Source organism: Marmota flaviventris, chromosome 8 (genome assembly GCF_047511675.1).
Source record: "Marmota flaviventris isolate mMarFla1 chromosome 8, mMarFla1.hap1, whole genome shotgun sequence".
Classification (NCBI taxonomy): Eukaryota; Metazoa; Chordata; class Mammalia; order Rodentia; family Sciuridae; genus Marmota; species Marmota flaviventris.
This window is the reverse complement of record NC_092505.1, coordinates 63,555,169-63,576,595: the sequence shown is the minus strand read 5'-3', so window position 1 is coordinate 63,576,595 and position 21,427 is coordinate 63,555,169. Positions and strand designations below refer to the sequence as shown.

Here is a 21,427-nt window from a genome sequence, read left to right as displayed (position 1 = left end):
GGGTGAATCACTATGCCTCCTCTCTCGGTTCCTCTCATCCTTAATGCATGGAGGGGGAGATTATGGAAAGCAATCTTGAAGAGTTTGTTCAGTGTTTTGTAAATATTAACCATTGAAAACACGAAATAAGTAATAAAGCTGCGGTCAAAACCAACTGAAAATAAATACTAGGGGGATTCAAGTTTCTCAAATGTCACGTGTAAAATAACACCAAAAAAAAAAAAAGAAGTGTGGTATACAAAAAATGCTTCAGAAATGATGACTTATGATATGAATATAAGGTGGGACATGAGGACAATTAAAAAATCATAATGCCACATATAAATTGGCACCACAGGCTAAATGGAAATACCTCTCACACCCAGGTACAAAAATGGTCATGGAAAATGCATTGCCTAAGAAATATATTTCATATCATTAATTTGGCCTGTTTTCTGCATCTGATAATGCATATTTACAATTTTAATGACGAAAAGAGGTGTGAACTTGTCAGTGATAAGTGAAGAAATTCTACCACTCTGTGGGACTGCAGAATGCCCACATGATTTGGAACCTTGCACAGCCAAACAGATTGCACAATCTCTACTAGCGATCTTGAAGCATGTCTGATTTTCCACCTGGTGAGAAGAAGCCTGAGTTAGAGACAGTATCAGTGCTGGAGTGCTGGCATAGACCAACTCTGCCAACTTCTTCTTAACCCAGAAGCGATTATGAATATTGATCAAAAATAGCCATGAAAAAGAAAAGATTAGATACTGTGCTTTAAAACAACTCTACCTATTGAGTAGATCCTAGGCAATGTTCATTAGAGTATGCAGTCAGGAAATCAATGACTGTTTAAAACTTCTGGCTTATTTCTAAAAACATGCTTAAATTCCAGAGAGCCTGACCAGGGGACCTCTAACTCCATTGCTCCATGAGGAAATGAGATCACTACCTCAAGACTGCTGTAGTGTATGCCATTCCAGAGATTGTCAGTAAGTTTTACATGGAATTTCTAATTCTAAAGGTTACTGGACTTTTTGTTAATACAGATTTAAGGGAGTACTTGTTTTCATGTTAGAGTATTAACTGTTGGTACCCAGAACCAGACTGATATTTTACATTCAACATATTAAATTCTATTGTATCTGTTTCTAAAACAGCTCTTAATACTAACTCAGCCAACATCACCTGTGCTGGAGATGGTTAAGATCTACCTCCCCAACACATGTTACCACGGTGACAAAGTAGTGACCTAATTTACACACACCTGCTGGATTAATTGGGCCAAAATGAAAGATGATATATACGCTCAAAATCCAAAACTGATTTTTTCCTCAAAATTAAATATTTGATTTTTTTAAATTAGCAATTTCTAAAGCTAAGTAACATATTCCAGGTGTGCATTTGCCAGTTAATATATCCTGAATGTTTCATGACACTTGAGTAGGAAAACATAGTGAGTGATGAATACAAATCTTTTATGTATTTTCTGTGTGCAATGATTAGTATGAGTAAGTGGTCGCAATCAGTGAATACATGGGGTGTGCTCAAAGGGTCAGGCCAATGCCTTAAAGAAAACAGGGATATTTCATTTGTGCCAAGCTAACAGGCAGGGTCCGGGCCATCTTTGAAAATACTAGTTCACTTTTGAGAAAGCTGTTCTTCATAGCCTGCGGCAGCCTGCAAAAACATCACTTACCTCTGCATGACCTCTTTCCACCTCTTTGTACTCATTACCCCCAGACCACTGAGAGCTTTTCTTTGAGCCACACAAAGTTTTATACCAAAAACTGATAGGGATATGAGCAAATACTTTCAGAGACTGCTGGCATGGAAACAGCAACATGAAAATGGTATAGCTTAAATGTATCAAAGGGCTCAAAATGGACTTATCTTTGACCCATCTACTTATATAAATTTATACAAAAGATATGACCAAGATATTTATAAAAACATTTTCACAATGATATTCCTCAGAGATTATTTTTAATGGAGAGAAAAAAAAGGAACCAACTCTCATGGGCAAGAATAAGAGACTGACTAGGTAAATTTTAACACATCCACTCTATGGAATACTATATAATCAATAAAAAATCAGGTCACAGAAAATTATTAGTATACTAACAGAAACAAATGTTCATAGTATATTGCTAGTTGTAAAATTCCAATTCACATCCATGTGTACAGCATAGTCCTATGTTTTTGCATGTATACTTACACATACACATCAAAATGTTAACAATAAATTTTTCAGTGATTCAGTGATATTTATAATATCGAGGATGCTTTCATTGTCTTCTTTCTGAATTTTAGGATATCCAAATAGTGTTACTTTTAGAATATAAAAATCACTCATTAAAAATAAAGTGAAATTTATAAAAAAAAAGTTAAATGATATTCTTGATCCCTTACCCCACCATATTTCACTTATCCTTACTTCCCTCTTTTATCAACTGCAATCATAAATATAATAGATATTAAGCTGGATAATGTTCTTTCATTGCTAAATATTAAGTCTTTCAAATGAATGGAACCTTCACTTATTTACAACCCTTACAAAGACATCAGTTATCAGAACCCTTAGTCTCTGAGCTGCTTTTTAAGGTAACAAAAACTATATGAAATAATTGCCTTTTAATAATGATGACTACTTGAAGTGAACTTTTCAAGATAACAAATAAATTTACTTATCACCTGGCTATAGCTTCCTGCTTAAATTACCAACTTTCACACTTTGATTTCATTTGTATAGTTATAGGGTCTCACTGATAAGTAAGTGCTTCTCTTAAGTAAGTAAAATTAACATTAACATATGAACTAGATTTACTGTTAAAAGTATCTCACTAGGGGTTTGATTTATTCTATGATGCTTTCACTGATTTAATCATTGCTTAGACAATCAAAATATAATAATTTATTCTTATAAGTAAGAGAGTTTCTTGGGATTTTCCTATGTCTTAAACAATAGGCATTAGTGATGGATAAATAAAGAAAAATATGTCAATTTTGACATTTCAGTTCTCAGTCTATTGCTTTCTTTTGCTGATCTCTGCCTTCCTAAGGAGTTCATGGGATAATAAAAGAATTATTTCAAATTAAAAAAGAAAATTTTTCATTTTCATTCTCAAAAAGACCTGTTAATGATTTTTTTTTAAATATGCAGCATACAAATTAAGTTGAATCAAAGACACAATTACTAAATGAGACTAAACCATAAATGTGCTAGAAGAAAACATGGGTTTACTTTTAATATATAAGATTTTTAAATTCATATATAGTAAATGCTTCACAAATGCAACTACATAAAAAGGCCCTAGAAAAAATTAAATTGCAAATTAATCACAGAAATCTTTTAACACATATTACAGAAAAAAATTACTTTCTGTGCCAGGCCAAAGATTACAAATCAATAAAAAATTTAAAAACAGTTTAAAAAATCAAAAAGTACTTAACAATCAATTTATAGAAAAAGAAACAAAAATTGCCAGTGAATTTTTAAAATGTTATTTAATCTGATTCATAATAAAGAAATCCAAATAAAAACAATGAAATATAGTATTCATTTTTCCAAATAGAAAAATACTTGTTAAAACTCACTATTGATGAAACTTGGGAAAACTGCATATACTATTGTTAGAAATATATATTAGAACCCATGTTCTTAAAAGCCAAATTTTTATAGCTATCAAAATTTTGATTATATAAACATGTAAGAATTATTCTATGAACATATTAAAATAAATACAAAGCTATTTACTGTTTTTTTTTGAACAGCAACAAAATTGGAAATAACCAAATGTCAATAAATGAGACAGTGGTAAATACATTATTTTATATCCATAAAATAGAAATATTAGGCAGCTGTTAACAAAAAGAAGATATAATATAATTTGCTACAGTATAAATACAATAAAATCTCTATAATACAGAAAATATTTAATATACAGCATTTAGAAAAGAAAATAAATCAAACAACTTGATTCCCTATTTTTAAAATAAAGTAAATAGATTTCTCTACATGCATACTCTTGAACCTGTCTATTTCTGTTGAATTGTATTATAAGTTCATAAAGACAATATTTTTTATTTTATATCTTTGCATATAATTTAAACTTTAAAAATAAAAACAGTAGGCTGGGATTGTGGCTCAGTAGCAGAGTCCTTGCCTCAGCACCACATCAAAATAAGTAAATTAATTAAATAAAGGTATTGTGTCCATCCACGACTAAAAAATATTAAAAATAAAATAAAAACAGCAAAAAACTGTTTGGTGTAATGTTAAATGGTGAAGAGTACATTGTAGAGAAGTAAAAGGTATTCCACTGTTCACTCTGTAGCTTTAGAAATTATTTGACTTCACTGGGTTCCCACTTCCTTATCAGTGAAATAACTGAATTAATTGAAAATATAATCTGTAAATTTTCTTATAGGCCTAACAGTATATTCTTTCATGTATTAATAATCCAACATGGAATGTTTAAAACTTTTTTGGGGGACTTAAGTATTAATTTTGGGAAAATATTAATTTTTATAGCTACTAAAATGAACAGATTTCTATTTTGTATGCAGGCTATCACCATGTCTTTAAAACAAAAAGCAAATAACATATTATTGTGAAATTTTAGGCAAGCTGAATATATTAAATAAGGACAATAGCTCTGCACAAGTAGTGCTTCCAGGTCTCTGCAGTTTAGCTTTGTTAATGTGTTGAAACATGCAAACCACAACTAAATAGAGAAACTTTTCTTATATATTTCACTCTCTGACAGTTCACAAGCACAGCCCAAATCAGGGGCTGATTCTATTCTACTGTATGCTCTCCTTTATGTGACATAATTAAAACAATAGAACAATATGTCAAAATTACTTTACAATTCAGATATATAATTAAGGTATATATTGCCACAGCACACCTAAAATGTTGGTGGTGTTCTTTCTTACATGTGATTAGAAGTACTCAGTATCTTGTGTTTTGTTGTTGTTGTTTGTTTGTTTTGTCATATTTGAGGTTTTGGTGTAATGGCCTTTTTCCATTTTGAGTTAATATTCTTGATATATAGATTTAAAAGAACATAAAATCTCTCAGTTACAAACTGGATGACAATTTTTATGGCCATCTAAATTACATGGTGGAAATTGTGAATTGTGGTATTTTGGGGAAAGCAAACAGTCCTTTCCTCCATTTCTGTTCTCCATTTTTGTGATAAGAACATAGTCAAAGGAATTTCCTTGGTAAGATTCAATGGTGTAACTTTTAACAATGGTGTGTTGTTAATAACTCCATAGTTTGGTTTGTAAATTAGTATGTCAGAGAACTTTTTAATTTCTCTAGTGGAAGAAAATTAAAGCCTCTCACCTGAAAGCTTAACCATATCTGAAAATGTTATTCATCTCTGTTTTACAAATGCTCACTAGACTGTCTACTTACTCATGCACTTCTTCTTATAGTACCAGCTAGGATCATAGTAATACTGTCATCTTTTATAGCATCAAGCAATTAAAAAATAATAACAAGGTGAATGCAATGTTGATTAGATATATTAAACTCAAGAAAATTCAATATAATTTCATCAATTTCAATAATTTACCACTACATACTTTTGTCTAGATATGGATAAGTAATTTAATTTTGAATGAAACATTTGAAGAAATTTCTGTTTAAGGATGAAAGTAGACATGGTGTAACAAATTTTCTGTGTTCAATTCAAATGGATAGATAATACATATTCCTAAAGTATGTTGAATCTTGGGCTACTATTAAGATTAATACTGAAAAACACCCTACAAATTAAAAAATTAAAATAAACAAAAAGAAAAAATCCTAAATCAAATAATATTCTATTTGTCTTTCAATTTTCATTTTCAGTCTTGATATGCATAAAAAGAGAAAAAACAATAATACTATTACTTTAAAGGATGATTTACCTTAGGGAGAAAAGATGATTCAAAAATCCCTGTGATTTATCTAACAATTCCTGGTAACAAAGTAGACAACAGAATTGCCATAGAGAGGTAAGAATAACAATTAATCCAATCCAACCATTTTGGTCAAATTTCTTTTGCTTTCACAAATAAGAAGTTCATAATGTTTCAAGGAGATATGGCTAAGCATCTTTAATCCATGCCCACTTGCTTATTATTGCCATGTTTACCATTAGGAAAAAGAGGAGAATCAACTGTTTGCCCCAATGTATTAATCAACAGATAGGACATGCCTCCTTTGCCACAGATACTCTAACACATGCTCCTTGGATGCACAACCCCCAACCTGTGAGAATCTAGACATGAGATTTCTTATATTCTAGACCTTCCCTGACTGGTTAATTTATATTATTTGTGTTGTGGTGTTTGAATAATATTTCCTCAGAAAGGTCAGTCATTATTTCATTCCCTATTCCCAGTAACTCTCTATCCTATTTTTTCTACTGTATTTCATGACTAGCACCTACCACTGTCTAAACATCTTATTTATAAATTTGTTAATTTGTTTAGTATCTACACATCCATTAAATGATCCCTGGAAGCTTATGTGTCTACACAGGTTTGGAAGGGCAAGGCCCATCTCAGAGAGGTTACTTTCTAACTTGATGTAGCCAGGGAACAGCTGAGACAGAATTTAAATTCAGTTCTGCCTAGCCCAAACATACACACGCCCATATATACACACACTACCATCCCGACCACCATATTAGCACTATAAGGTACAGTATCTTTCTTCTATTTCATTCTAGAACAATAAAACTAGAATAGGTTAATTTCATTAATGTGTTTTGGGTGCAAAACAAGTTTTGTATTAAGAAAATCACATTTTCATATTTAACTATACTATTTCAGACTTCATTTAATTTTAATTTTTATTTCTGTTTTATTCAGAACAGAAGTGCACCAAAAGAGCTGCAAACCTAAAGGAATTATTCAATAGATAAGACTTATAAAAATTCATATAATCACTTTATTAATTATCTATTTTAAAAATTCAAATTATTGGTTTGTTTACCATTCTTAAAGGAAACACTCCTGTAATATTCCACAATCATGAGGGAAAGGGTCAACAAATACTTCCAATTATGTTCTAATTATTTTAGAAATGATTCTACTTCACTCTGTGTTCCTTCTGACCATCTTTGTCCTAATAGAAGTCTACTCATTTTTTTTTACAAGACAAGAAAACATTTCCAATAGATTTAGAATCAACTTTGTAGAAGTAGAAATCATCTACTACATAAAGTTATAAAGTAACTTCTTGGAGATAGGCCTGGCTCTTCCAATCTTAAGTGGACACATAGGATAGGCTTCTAGGGATCATGTAATGGATGTATACTTGTTTATGTAGTCTTTAATAAAGACCTGGCTGGTACTAAATACAGAGATTAGATTACCTCATTGATTCAACAGGCAATCCTATAGAACAATACTTTTGACAACAAATTTCAGTTGCATAAGTTACAGTATCAAAAGATCATTATGAAAAAATATTTTCTGTAACTTATGATTTAGGTAAAGTTATCTAAAATACTATGGACTATAAAAGTATATTGAGCGTCTCAACACACATGAAGTCACAGAATAGCTGGAGGATACCAAGGTCAGTTTTTAATTTACCACTGCATTGGCAGAGTGACTAGAACTCTCTTAGTATCTCTTTGATGTCTCAAGTCTATCACCTGTGATGAAAAGAAGTTTCAGTAGTTTTAAAAAGTATTAGGAAAAATGACTCGATTAAATTCACAAAAAATACCAAGGTTATCACACAACAGGTATTCTGTAAACACAAATCAGAATAAGCTTTTCTACTATAGAGAGAAAAATGAGGTATTAGTATGTAAAGAAGTCTTCCATAGTTAATTACTATAAAATTAAATTACCCTTCAGAATAGGTTGAGTGTGACTAGAGTCCTAAAACTTGCATATCCACCCTGGATCTCATAATATAACATTGTTGTGAAACAATGTCTTTGCAGATGTGATGAGATTAAATTATTCTTGATTTAAGGTAAGTTCTAAATCCAATGACTTGCAAGTTTCTAAGAGAAAGAGAGGACACAGAGACACACGTTGGGGGACATTCATGAAAATGTGAAGGCAGAGTTTGTAGTGATGGTGCCTAAGGCCAATGAAAGCCTAGAATCACCAAAAGTTTAAGAAAAGATTCTCATCTAGAGTTATCAGAGGGAATGTGGCCCTACTGTACCCTGATTTTAGATTTATCGTATCTTGAACTATGAGAGAATAAATTTCTGTTCTTTTAAACCACTCATTTTGTGATAACTGATTCCAACAGTCCTAGGTAACTAGTGCATGCTCAATACATTCCCCAGGGCCAAGAAAATAGGAAGAGGGTATAACATTTTCATAGGTGTGACTGGTGACCTCAACTTCTCCAACTGATCTGAGCACACAGGGCAAAGAGCAATCAATGAGAAAACAGAGAGGTTGTACCGAGAGATTGCTGGTAGTAGTAAGTCAGCCTTGAAAGGAGTGTACTGCCCTCTACTTGGAGTTGTTCCTCTAAAGATCAACAGAGATGCCCTCAAAAAGTGATATAACTTCTTCTAATTGCATATTTTCAAGAAAGCAAGAATGTGTTCTTAAGCTAGTATTAGTCATTTTTAAAAACTTTTGTAAAAATAGATTTATATTTAAAATACCCCAAGTTGCATATTGATGTGAATAATTAATAAATATTTTATAATGCCATATAATCAATAGCAAAGTTATGCCTGAAATTATTTAATTAGACACAATTCAAATCAGTCATCAAATGAAAAATTATTTATGTTGCTGAACGACTGTACTGAAAAGTGAATACACCTGTTTTTGATCAATAGAAATTTAAATATGATATCAAATGACAAATTAACAGGAGAAGAATCAATTTTCTTTTGGCCTGGGGTATACACTATCCTGACACTGGCAAAGGCTCTAATAAGTATACATTGCTTTGCCTGGGGCATCAGACCAACATGATTAAAGATTATGCTTGAACTGTTTTCTGATGTACAAAATTAACCATTTCTTAAATAAAACTGAACTCAGCTATCCTACTTGCTACATAAATTTAAGGCATTTAAAAGCAACATTTTAATTTAATTTTCAGTTCACCTATTCATGTTCTATATTTATCATCAATATCATCATGAGACACAATCACTTAAATCTAAAAATTTAGAAGGTTTAAATTTATTTAATTTTTTAATCTTTTAAAAAAATCATGACCTACCTAGTATAACCCTGTTTTGATGAGTGTAATCAAAAAATGAGTAAGAGTGTGAAAAGATAAAATATTTTAAAGAAAATATGTTTTGTGCAAAGAAATATCTAGTCACACATTTTTACCCTAAATATATAGGAATTCATGTAATTTACAAAATTAGAAATTTATTCATAAAGTTTCTTAAATATCCCCAAATCACAAGGATGATAAATAGAGACATTCAGAATTACACATTACATGTTTAAAGAAGGAAAGAATGAAATAAGGAATTAACCTTCTAGAAAACTACAAATATCAACTGCTATTTTTTTCTCTTGGCTTTTTAACCTAAGAGGTGACTATTAATATGTGACATTGTTTCTGCAGTTAATAAATTTTAGTCAAACTTATGATCAAGTCCCCAAATACTGTGAAGGTGGGAACAAATAGTTCTTACAAATCAGAGAATTTACTCAAATTTTATTTTATTTTTCTGAAATATTGATCTCCTAACACTTTGTAATTTCAGTAAGATGTGGACATAGGCAATTGCCATAGTCATATATACAACTAGGTGGAAAGCAAATGCAATTGTGTTAATAGCTAGAACAATTTGCATTAAATGAAGAAATGAATGAATAAATAAATGAACCACAAAAGGCAATATATTAATTTTGGATCAGTTTAGCAGATACATTAAATATATAAATTATTAATATTAAGCAGTTATATTACAAATGAGAGAATTATTATTGAGGAGCAAATGACTCAAAAGTAAATATTAGCAAAAACTAGAATATGGAGTCTTTTTTGAATTCTTTCTTCCTTCACTTTTAGCTATGTATATTGCTATATTCAAAGTGAAGAGTAAACCTGCAATAGCTAGAGAAAGTAATAAAAGTGATAGAGAAAAAGGATCTATACAGTAGGCAATATTTTATTATATGTTTCAGAACCAAATTATGATGATGATTGCAAATAGAAGAGGAAGAGTTAATTTTAACATCAGAATGCTTTTGTATAATGTCACCTCTAATTAACAGATGAGGAGACTTAGCCTAAAAGAACACAGAGGGCTGCTTACCATTTCATAGCCATTTTGATATCTGGTCTTATTCCGCAAAACAAGGGATATGTAGAAAAATCTTATAAACTAGGGTTAAATTAGAATTTATCCCAAGTAAGCGTTGCTAGTGCCATAGTATTCATAAAAATACAAATCAGCTTTTAAAAAGATTATTGTTTATATAAATGTATAAAAGCACAAAATCCTCCTTGAATTCCCCATCAGTTCTTCACAAAGACTATTGGCAGTGAGAAGATCCTACCAAATTGGGAGGTGCATTGTCTACAGAAAGGAAAGAAATAAGAACCTATAGAAACACATGGAAGACCAAATTCAGACAGTAGTCACTGATAATGATATCTGTAAAGAGATATTTTATATAAAAATTAATATAATACTTCACAAAGTTTATAATGTAGCAGAGGAAATACTGAACTAATATTACATAACAATTTATTTATTTACAACTGAGACCAATTCATTATCTTTGTACCATACAATTCCCATCATTTGCTTATATTTCTCCCTAGCTTCACAGTGCTTCACCTTCTCCTTTCTAGTAGCTTAAGTCCTATATGTCAATGTATATCCAATACATTTCAATGTATTCCACCTCAAGGTGATTCACTTATAGTGGTTCACAGAGACTTCTGCTCCAACTAAATAATTTTAGCACTTAATGATTTTTTAAGCAATAATAAATGAGCTTCATCTTACCTGGAACGTCCATCAGTTGATAATGTTGTGGAAAATATTATCTTCAGGAGGATTCAGAGTTCCAGTTCTATTTTAGTAGCAGGGAGTAGGGAAAACCACAATGGACTGGTCCTCCCTCCCTTCCTTCCTTCCTTCCTTTCCTTCTTTTCCTGGTAGGAGCTATTGAACCCAGGGCTGCTTAACCACTGGGACACATCCCCAGCACTTTTTATATTTTTATTTTGAGACAGGGACTCACTAACTTGCTAAGCCTGGATTTGAACTTGTGATTCTCCTACCTCAGCCTCCCCAGCCACTGGAATTATACACATGTCCCACTGCACTCAGCTGGTGCTGTCTTTCATGATCAGTGAAAGGGGGAAGGGACCATCAGTTCTAGGGCATTTATTTAACTGAATTGCCTTATTTTGCTATTTAAAAAAATGTATATCATGTGCCTTCAAGTATACTGCAAAATTCTTGTATCCAGGGACCACGGATTCTTTTCTATATCCATTGCATTTAACCATGCCATGCAAAATAGGCAGCTGCTTTTGATAATGAAATAACCTTTGTAGAGTTTGCTCTTATTACTATTACTTAACTTTTCTCAAAATATTATCAATATTAAAACCTTTTCATAGAAATTTTGTAACATAAACCATAAATTTCAGTAAACATGTTCTTTATCATCCTAATTCAAATTAAATATTAGGATATTGACAACATTAAGGGTTAAGTATTTTATCATATGCCATATGACAAAATGGAACAAAAAGAAAAAGTGGTTTTAAAATAGATTTAAACCTTTTTCAAAAAATATGTCTTTTAAGATATATCTTACATATTTATATTCTTGGATTATTGTCCCATTTTATAATACTGTATCTTCTTTCACATAGTATGTGTTGAAGAAATCCATGTCAATTAGTTTTGAGCTTGCATTAGAGAAACAGGTCCATTTTACATTCCCTCCTGCTAAAGAAGTGTATTTATCATATTCCACAACAGCTCACAGTTTGTTATACATTAACTACTCATTCTCTGTGCCAATAAGACTGTGCTGGAACAGCAAATGAATTTGGTGTGTTCATTTAAATGATTCTGCAAACCACAGGCTATCCAGTTGTCTAATGATAAGAGAGCCCCAAAGCCACCTGATCATCATTATACTATTTATTTATTTATTTACTGAAGCATGGTCAATACTGTCAGAATTTGAATACTGAGAAAAATGGGAAGGAGAAGTATACCTCAGACCTAACTATAAAAAGGGGGTTTTATTAATTCAGGCACCAGGATGATGTGGCTAGACTGGGAGGGGAATAGAATGTAAGATATGGAGTGCTTTATCTGCTCCAAGACCAATGCTGGTTTTGGCACTTTTCTCACTCCAGTGAGTTGCAAAAAAACAAGCAGGTGCTAGCAATCTGAGAGACCACATGCCAGCTACAGCTGCTTCAAACTGATTCAATTACATCTGCCTGAATAGTCCCAGGACATCAAACCAGTTGAAGAGATCCATAGGTTGCAAGGAAACATAGTCTATCCTGATACACAACTCTCCCTGAGATACTCCCTGAGATTAGATACCATTCTAATCACCAGGTTTGATATAAGTGATCATTCCATTGCCAGGCGTAGGAGAAGACAGGGGAAATACAATTTTTTTTATTCACTGTAAAATTAAAAATTGGTTAGAAAGAGCACAAAAGTTACCTTTGACTTTTTTTTAATGTTTTAAATTATACAGGGGCTGAGGTCTTCAGGATACTTTGAAACAGCCTGATTTTGTAAAAACGTTTCCCAAATCATTGGGTACAGCACATTTACAGAACATGCTCTTGGTATCCGGACTTCGCTCCAAACCTTGTTTGTACAAAAAGGGGCCAAGCAGCTGGGAAATTCTGGAGTGGAGTGTGTCCTCATTAGTTCCCATCTGCCACCAGAACTCAGCTCATGGCAAGTTTGGCTAAGTCCTGGTGTACTCAGGTCCAAATGTGGGTCAGTTTTAATTACACTATACAGAATTCAGTGTGCAGTTTTTAAATCCTTATTATACAGCACAGAGGAATGGGCAGCTCTCCAGCTAATCAATTTTTTAAAAGTACATATATAAAAATTTTAAACCAGGCTAGAAGACAGTGGGTGGAAAAAAAAAACTTATAAATGAATACAAGGGTTACTTAAGAGAATTATTAGTGAATTTGGGTCATGAGTTGGTTTTGCTTTAAAACTTAAATGTGAGAAAAAATGTTTTCACTAGTAAGATGGCAAACTTATACAAGACACACAATGCCTCTTGTTCCTTAGATCAAATGAGTAACAATAATGCTGTGGCCACCTACAAGAGCACTAGCTTGTGCATAAACAGAGATTTTGTCATTCACACCCATCCCCTTTCAATGTTTATCATTGTGGCAAGAATTGCATAAAAGCAAAAAACACAAACTACCTGGTAAAAGTGAAGAAACAAAATAAGATGATGGTAGAGGGAGAAAGAGAGAGAGAGAAGTATGGGGGGGGGGGGGAGGAGAACAGAAAGCACATGTGCTGAGTAGCAGACTCTGAGCATGACTTGGCTCTCAGTGCCATCCACATAAATGGGGGCCAGAATCAACTCATGCAGTCTATGTTCAGAATCCGTCCTGTCCAAAAGCTTCCTCAGGTGCAGGAGAGCTTAAACACTAAGCTTTCAAAGACAACTGTCAGTTAAAAAACAAAACAAAACAAAACAAAACAAAAACAAACAAACAACAACAACAACAACAAAAAAAAACATTAGGAGTGAATTTGTAGGAATTCAATGATTGGGCATTTTGGCAATAATATAATTTATATAATGTACCATTTTTAAAGGGTGAAATGTGCTTTGGCACAGCCCTAATAATAAAACAAAACAAAAACCCAAAACACAATCTTAAATACTCAAAGTATTTTTTTGGACTTTGGACTTTGGACTTGTTATGAAGTTTATCCATTTAAAAAGCAGCATGGAATACTGGGTTCAAATGCCAACATTTAATATTTACTAGCTGTGTGACTGGACAAATTGCTTATCTTCTCTGACATGCCATTTTATCACCTGGAAAATGGGGGAAATAACGTCTAACAAATGTTATAAGCATTATCAATAATATATATATATATATATATATATATATATATATATATATATATATATATATAATATATATATAATAATATATATATATATATATGTCTGGAATATAAAAGTCACTCAAATATTAACTATTAACCCAGTCATTATGTATCAAATCGTGCCCTACACCCCAAAAAAGTACTGGAATCCTAATCCCCAGTACCACAAAATGTCATTTTATTTTGGAGAAGGCAGGCCATTTTAGACCTAATCAAATTAAAATGAGGTTATTGGGTGGACCTTAATACAATATGACTGATGCCCTTATAAAAAGGGAGACATCTGAACACTGAGACACTAAGGGAGAAAGACAAAGGGAAAAGACAGCTAACTACAAGTCAAAAGGAAAGTCCTGGACCAGATCCCTCTCTCTCAACTCCCAGAAACAACTACCCTGCTGATTTCAGACTTCTAAGCCCAAGAAAGGATGTGTCTATTTAAGATGCTTAGTTTGAGGTACTGTGGTACACCCTTAAGACTGTGATAAAGCTTTAGCATGCTGATACCCAACTAAGTAAAAATTTAACTATCAATGTCTGTCTTGATTTATTATGTCAAAAACTGTTCATTTGACATTATGTACATCAACTCTATAACTTTTGGTAAGTAATGATCAGATCCATGTACCTAGTGCTATTCTCCTTACTTCTAAGGAATCCTTTTCTGATTGCTGTTCAAGAAGGTACTGCTGCAATATAAGCAGCCTGGCAGAGGAAAATGGTTTACTATAATTAAGATCATCTAGATTTTATTAAAGATAATTAAGGGAAAATCATACATATAAATTCACAAATCCTTTCTCCTGTTAAGGGAGTTTGCATTGTAGGGCATCAGGATATTTTACCACGCTAATTTCCTTCTCAAGAAAAAAGAAACCTTATATAGCTATCTAGTCATTGGCACTTAAATGCACTAAACTTGAAGCTGCTTAGATTGTGACAACCTTGCCAAGAGAACCATATTTAATGAAAATATGGGTTCTTTGAGAGATTATTTTTAAGAGATTGGTTTTGAGGGCATCTGCTTTTCAAAAGAGGGGTGAAAGCTATCTGGGGTTGTATCAGCAGAACTTCCATTGGAGGATATGCTTCCATAGTAACCAAACACTGAGGTGAACACAAGCATAGCTAGAAATTATGAGTCTACATGATAAACTGAGATATTCCACAGTATTTATCAAAGCCACAACATTACCAAAATTAACTGCCAAAAAATGAATACCAAATTTCCTTCAAATTCCTATACTGCCTATTATAACAACTTCATATATTAACAAGAAAGAGAAAAAATTAACATGCAGAGAATATTAGTAAATATTGCACTCCAAATATTTTTATACCTAACTACTTTAATCCTCACATACATCAATAAAAAACAAGTGTTTGTCTTACCATATCATAAATCTGAACACTTGAAACTTAGTAAGCTTAGGCAACCTTGATCAGGTCACATAGCTAATGAATTTTGGAGCTCAGATTTCAGTAGCCAGTTAGAATTCAAAACTCCTAAGTTCAAACATGATCAAAAGAGTTAAAATCCAGATATTCTAAAAACATCATTAGCATTTGAGATGTTGATCTATTTAAGGCATTCATAGGCTCCTTTAAAGCATAAGCTCAACTAGTAGATATTTTCTTGCTGAACCTAACTCATCCTATTTTCCTTATGAAGAAACCAATGTCATTCACAGACACAAATTAAAATATTCCAATCAATTTAGATGAAAGTAATCTCAGCATAAGAATACATGGGAAAGAGAATTACCACATGATCCAGTAATTCCACTTCTGGGTATATATTTAAAAATCACTGAAAGCAGGTTCTCAAGGAGATATTTGTATACTTGTGTTCATAGAAGAATTATGCATAACCAAAATGTGGAAGCAATCCAAATATCCACTGACAGATGAATGATAAGCAAAATATGGAATATCCATACAATGGAATATTATTCACCCTTTAAAAAGGAGGAAATTATGACTTGTATTACAACATGGATTAACTCTGAGGATATTACACTAAGTGAAGTAAGGCAAATACAAAAACATAAATACTGTGTGATTTCCCTTATGTAATTAACAGAAGTCAAAATCATTTGGATGAAAAGTAGAATGGGGGTTGCCAGCAGGCAGAGGGAGGCCAGAATTGGGAGTTATTTTTAAATGTGTATAGCATTTTCGTTTGACAAGATTAAAAAGTTGTGGAGATGGATGATTGTGATGGCTGTACAACAGTATGAATGTATTTCATACCATTCAACTAAACATCTAAAAAGGATTAAGATGGTTAATTTTCTGTTGTGTGTATTTGACCATAATTAAAATTTGGGGAAAATGACAAAAAGAATATATCTTTTAGATTTAGTATACTGATTGACAATTTCTAAAATTTCTTCTAAATCCATAAAAGCAGTTGTAACTTTGGGCAGAATTTTGGAGGCAATCTATGCAAAAATATTCAGACTACAATGTCTGCTCCCAGACATTGGATGGAACTCTTCAGTATCTTAGAGCAGTCTTCATGTTGGTAGTAGTGGTGGTGATAGAAAATTTAGCATAGCTAAGACTTTTATTGAGTATTTGCTATGTGTCAAACAATGGAGCATGTTATCTCTCTCAAGACATTAAAATATACGGTAGATAATGTTTCTAGTTTCACAGAAGAGGAAACAAAAGAACAGACATGTGACCAGTTCCATACTAAATAATAATTGGTGATGCTCAAAAGAACCCTCTTGACATATCTTTGTCTCCCTCTACACTGGTTGATCTTTGAGAACAAGTACTTTTCTTATTCATTTAGCCTGTCACTGTGTCTAGCAAACAGTAGGCATCCCGTTTACCTTATACAGTAAAAGAAAGACAGGAAATGAGGCCAGGAGGGAGGATGGAAGGAGGAAAGAAAGAAATTATATTTAGGCATGCTATGTTCTCAATAAATGTGGATTTACTTCCTTTATTTCTTTAATCCTGAAGTCACACAGAAACCTGCAATTAGGCTGAGGAATTCTAGGGCTTGGCAGTTTATCTTTGAGATTCCACATAGTAATTCTGGTACAGACCACTGAAGCAGCTGCTAATATTTGTCTGGTTTAATGATAAATATTCTAGCTAATACATATGGTGGCTTAACTGTTAAATTCTCATGTTGAGACTAATATAGTGATATAGCTTAATCAACTACACTAGAATCAGAAGGAAGAAATGATGTCCATGATATTGACTTCTTGCCCACTGGTTTAAATTAAGGGTAAAAGAAAAAGTGTTCCCAGAGGAAAGGCACTTTCAAGCATAAAAGTGCTCATGATTATCATCAGTCAATGGTAGCAAAATTTTTGAAGCTAAACAAGATGTTTACCTACAGTAGTTATTGCCTCATTTTGCAACCTGGGCCATTCTTAGGAGAGTGAATCACGCTACCAAAATGGAACTCTAGAAGTGCCTATCTAAAGCAGGTCTTAATGGTTCTCTTTGAATCTACCTTTGTATGACTTTATGTATTTATAGTTGGAATTTGGTGTATAATTAGAAACCATAATTATAAATATGTATACAATAAATAAAGGATACATTATTTCTGCTTAGTGAAACAGCTACAAATGTTTAATATGTTCTGATCTTACCTGATTGAGAGAGTGAACACGGATTTTATTTTTTGTGTTTTAGTAAGACAGAGATAAGGAGAGGAAGAAAGCAGAGTGAGTGTTCAGGAAGGTTAGGGCATTAGTCACATAACACAGATTTGTTTATCCCTATGCTGCAAAGAGTTTCCAAGGTGACAAGTAACTTAACCATTAAGGCCTCAGCCTTGTGTGTATAATAGGGATAATAAAAAGGCTTTTCTCATTCTGAGTAAAAATGAATATAAAGCAAATATTATTATTCTAATTCTTTATAAAAATAACAAAGGATCAATTCTGATATATTAATGTCTCATTTTAAGAACAGGATTTATCAGTATTTTCATCTCTATCTATCCACCAGTATAAAAACTAAAGTAAGTCCATCAAGGCTTATCCAAAATGTATAACAAGTAATAAGTTTCTAGGACACTATCCCTCTATTTCTAATAGAACAGCAGAAATGTTTTATTCATATATGCATTCATTCAACATTTATTGACCAACTACTATGTTCAAGGCATTGCATTAAGGGACTATGGCCAATACTCTTTACTTTTGTATCTCTATTCTTACTTCCCAAGAGGTTAAATTCATATCATGGTTATTTATTAAAAGAATTCTAAATGGATCAATGAAAATAAAAAAAAATATCAGCTTCAAGAAAGATTTCTGTTACTAAATGTTGATAGGAAACCGTTAGTGTTTTAAAACTGTTAGTGTTTTAGGTTAAGGAAAATAATGCGAACTGTCTGAACAAGTTTTTGCTATCTGGAATATAGGACTACTGAATAAATTTACTAATTATTTCATTTATAGAATTTTACCTAGCTAGTATAAAATATGGCCTACAATAGCTTGCCTGTTTTGAAAATACAGATATTTGTCAGAAGATACATAAAACCATTAACAAATAATAACAATCTCACCACTAGTAACACTTAGGAAAAATACCAGGTATCTAGCATTTGATCCAAGGATAATATCCCATTCTCAAAATCTGCATCTGGATTTTTAGCCCCTTTTCTAGGATTGCTGTTTAATTTCACTTTATTTCTCCCTCACTTCTGCCCCAAATGCAACAGAGACATGCACAAATCAAGAAATCATCTTACAATATACCCTTAAATTTTCTGAATATTCCCCATGTGTCCACTAATATCCAAATGCTTTCAAATCTGTTCAGCTAAATGGATCAATAACTACATCCAGCCTCACATAGTGGGGCTGCCAACATGATGAAATTGAGCCAAACACAAAATGTCTCTACCAGGACAAAGATTATTATCAACACAGTCATCACAGTTATCTGGAGAGATCTAGTCTCCCAGGTATGCTTTGAAGATGCCAGTGTACATATTATCTAGGGCAGGGCAGCCATATATATATGACTATACACACACACACACACACACACACACACACACACACAAGGATTCGGAGGAAATATTTTGGAAGCCCAAATTAGTGAGTTTTAAAATAAATGAATGTACTAGTTCAAGGTCTACATCAAGGAAGTATCTTTCAAAATCATAGTACAAAAATACAAATACATAACAGCAGAACCAAACTGCTAACAAGCTTCTCTGTGCACTTACTCATCTGACACAGCTGCAAGCAACAATTGAGCAGGTGCAACCAAGCTTTTGAGAATTCCTGCCTGTTGCCCAGGAACCACAACACCGCACGGTTGAGATTTTAAACAGGTGCAAACATTTTTTTTCCCATTTGTCTAGTGCTTGAGACAGTGCAGCAGACAGTACATCTGCAACCACTCCTTACCTAAAGCAACCCCCATGGAAAATGAATTTGAAAACAGCAAAAAAGTTTGAAAAACAATAATGTCAAAAACACAGTAGTTCTGTAACAGTCTGTTCCCACATCATCAGTTGCTTTAATAGTTCAGTTCCATAAAATACTATCTAATCTTCAAAGATGAAAGCTTTATAATTAAAATTATTCTGCCTCATCAAATTTTATAAATGTTTATTTGATTCTTACAATAAAATGAAATACAACATATGTATGAAATATAATGTTCTTTGAAGCTGTGAATATCTGTAAGTACAATATTAAAAAATTAACATTTTCATATTAGGAAATCTGTAAGAATTTTAATAAACAAAATGTAGTAATTTTTCAGTTAATACACAGACTTACTTAGTTATAGGTAAATCATATACATACCTGCTATGGGACACAACAGACTTGCAATTTATCTGGTACTCTGAAATGCAAAACAAATATGTCATATAAGTAAGATTAAATTACTGAGTTACATCTAGTATCTTTGTTGAGACAATTTATGCAGAAAAGTAGGAAAGACTGCAGTGAATAGAAAAGGTAAATTATATATGTGTGTGTATATATATATATATATATATATATATATATATATATATATTTCTCATAGGATACTTCAGATCATACTAAATTCATGTGTGTGAATACACACAAATACATATAGCCTCTTAGCAATGTTATCAAAAACAGGAACCAGCAAGGGACTGAGACTCACCATGGCCTCTGAAACGCAAATGCTTTCACTAGAGGACGAGGCAAACACTTAAAAATGATTTTTTTTTTTTTTTTTTTTTTTTGGTATTCATCCAAGACTATTGCCTTCCTAATACAAATATGACTGCTGCTCTCTAAAATGAAACTACTCTGACTCATTTGCACTCAGTTTGGCTAGAATATTGGTATGGAATGAAGGTGCTTTTGTACAGCAGTCCACACAAAAAAAATGCATAAATAAACATAAGTAAATTTTGAATGCTCATTAAATTTGTTACAACAGAGAAGAGAAATGAGACTGATTGATACAAGAAGGAACGTTAACACTACATCAGATATAATGCCTAATGTCTCAACCCAAAACACTGACTGACAAAACTTCCAGTGAAGTAGTTATCAATATAGAAAACTAAGTCCAGTTTAAACAAAAGTATGTAGTTTATAATCAGAACCAAAAAATAATTTGGTTTAGGAGGAAACTTTGTAAGCTGCAGCATCCAAACTGAATTCTCTAAAGCAAGAATTCCATAATTCTTTCTGAAAGCAAAATACAGTTTTTAATTTATATATTTCTGAGCATAGTTGTCAAGAGCAACATATTTATTTATTTTTATTTTTTTTTTAATTTTTTATTGTTGGCTGTTCAAAACATTACATAGTTCTTGATATATCGTACTTCACAATTTGATTCAAGTGGGTTATGAGCTCCCATTTTTACCCCATATACAGATTGCAGAATCACATCAGTTACACATCCATTGATTTACATATTGCCATACTAGTGTCTGTTGTATTCTGCTGCCTTTCCTATCCTCTACTATCACCCCTCCCCTCCCCTCCCCTCCCCTCTTCTCTCTCTGCCCCCTCTACTGACATTCGTTTGTCCCCCTTGTATTATTTTTCCCCTTCCCCTCACTTCCTCTTGTATGTACTTTTGTATAACTCTGAGGGTCTCCTTCCGTTTCCATGCATTTTCCCTTCTCTCTCCCTTTCCCTCCCACCTCTCATCCCTGTTTAATGTTAATCTTCTTCTCATGCTCTTCGACCCTACTCTGTTCTTAGTTACTCTCCTTATATCAAAGAAGACATTTGGCATTTGTTTTTTAGGGATTGGCTAGCTTCACTTAGCATAATCTGCTCTAATGCCATCCATTTCCCTGTAAATTCTATGATTTTGTCATTTTTTAA

At 32.5% G+C, this 21,427-nt stretch overlaps 1 protein-coding gene across 11 annotated transcripts in view; it reads right to left on the bottom strand.

Moving 5' to 3' along the window:
* The window catches only part of Zbtb20 (zinc finger and BTB domain containing 20), an 806,989-nt gene that overhangs the window by 551,668 nt on the left and 233,894 nt on the right, over positions 1–21,427 (bottom strand). For all 11 annotated transcript variants that reach the window (XM_071615331.1, XM_071615319.1, XM_071615317.1 and 8 more), the window contains one exon: positions 19,910–19,949. The gene's annotated coding sequence lies outside the window, so the exon portion shown is untranslated. The remainder of the gene's footprint in view (positions 1–19,909; positions 19,950–21,427) is intronic.